Source organism: Elephantulus edwardii, unplaced genomic scaffold (assembly GCF_000299155.1).
Source record: "Elephantulus edwardii isolate Elephantulus edwardi_28Jun2011 unplaced genomic scaffold, EleEdw1.0 scaffold00119, whole genome shotgun sequence".
Lineage (NCBI taxonomy): Eukaryota > Metazoa > Chordata > Mammalia > Macroscelidea > Macroscelididae > Elephantulus > Elephantulus edwardii.
In genome coordinates, this window is record NW_006399869.1 from 7,698,944 (window position 1) to 7,700,804 (window position 1,861).

General features: G+C 36.3%; 1 non-coding gene across 1 annotated transcript; it reads right to left on the reverse strand.

Annotated features, from left to right (window-relative positions):
* Positions 1-1,753: 1,753 nt before the first annotated feature.
* TRNAS-CGA lies at positions 1,754-1,834 on the reverse strand. Its single transcript has one exon. It is a non-coding gene; the product is annotated as a tRNA-Ser (tRNA).
* Between the last annotated feature and the right edge of the window lie 27 nt (positions 1,835-1,861).

Here is a 1,861-nt window from a genome sequence, read left to right on the forward strand (position 1 = left end):
GTGATTTTGTTTTGGTGGTGGTTTGTGGTATGTTTGTTGTTTTTTTTTAATATCACGGAGACACTGATTAAATTGACTGGCAAAAATATTAGATAAAATCTCCACATATTCATCTTGAATACTTGAAAGGGTAGAAGGCAGTACACGGGAAGAAGACCCTGGATGAGGCAGATTGATGCACAGATACAATGACTGTGACAATGGAGTCAGTTATGCTGGGAGAGTGAAGGTTACTCATAATAGGGCAAAATTCAGAGCCATTGTTCATCTGGTTGCTATAAGTAATGGCACACAGCAATAACAGTATTAAAGGAAAAGAAACTCAGAAATAAAGCTATTTAGTACACAATTTAAGTACAAATGGTTTAAGTCTGTTATGCTGATTATAATCTATGAACTGGTGTAATGGATGAGGAGAATCATAGAATTGCCCAAGAAATGATACAGAACTGAATGCAAAAAATTAAACAAAAATTTATAAGAGGAAAATCCTTTAATGTTATAATTTATCTCTCTGTGATTTTTCCTAAAGGTTCTGATGGAATGTTATATTCAATCTATATACTAAGCAAATCATTCATGAAGGTGGACTCTATCAAGAGGAATGCACCATCAAGAATGAAGGAAGACTCTTCAACATCCTGTGTTATGCAGATAATACAACCTTGTTTGATGAAAGGAGGACATTAAATGCTTGCTGCAGAAGATCAAGACCCATAGGCATTAAAAAAAAAAAAAGAACCACAGGCTTCAATATAGATTACATCTCAACATCAAGAAAACACAGGCCCTCACCAAGAGGTCAATGGGCCAATAAGCCAATAGGCAACATCATGGTAGATTGAGGAGGGATTAAAATTGCCAATTATTTTCTTACTCAGATTCACAAAAAATGCCTCTGGTAGTAACACTCAGGAGATCAGGAACACATTTTTTTTTACGAGTCTGGTGTCAGGATCTCTCAAATATACAGATGTGTAATAACGTCAGTTTAAAGACTGAGGTGTGGCTAATTCTCGCCATGGTCCTTCAATCACCACACATCTGAGAAAATGAAAAGGGATGACAGAAAAATTCATGGTTTTGAATCGAAATGTTTGAGAAGAGTACTGATTAACCCATGAACTTCCAAAAGAACAAACAGATATGTTTTGGGAAAAGTGTATCCAGAACTTCTCCTACTTTGGGTATGTTGCTAGAATAAGCTATTCCTTGGAAAAGGACATCATGCTTGGAAAGAGAAGACACACCAATGAGATATATTGACAGAGTGTCTGCATCAATGGGCTGAAATATGTCAGATGATGAGAATGGCATAGGATGACAGGGTTCAGGTCTTCTGTGCATAGGGTTGTTATGAGTCATACTTGCCATGACAGCAACTATCAGCAACAATTGTGGATATCCACTCAGCAGATAATCAAAATTTAATGTGTAACTTACTATTTGTTGGAAAAAACAATCTGGTAATCTGCTTCCTTAAAAGATTTATAGCTGTACAAACTCTATGAGGATGTATTACTTGAGAAAAATGGACTTATGCATTTTTACACATTAACAAAGGCACTAAATTTTAAATGTTATTTCAGGAGAAATTACTTCCAAATGAACTAAACATGAAGAGTTGACATTTTTTGAGAGAAGTTTTGTCTTCTATAATAAAGATAGAGTTTTGATTCTTAGCCAACCTATCTCATGTGTAGCTGTCACCTTCCTGTCAGTGGAAGGTTTCATAAGTATAAAGAAATTTTGATGCTGTGAGCAGGATTCGAACCTGCGTGGGGAGACCCCATTGGATTTCGAGTCCAACGCCTTAACCACTCAGCCATCACTCAGATAACAGCAAAGAGGCGTCTTTCAG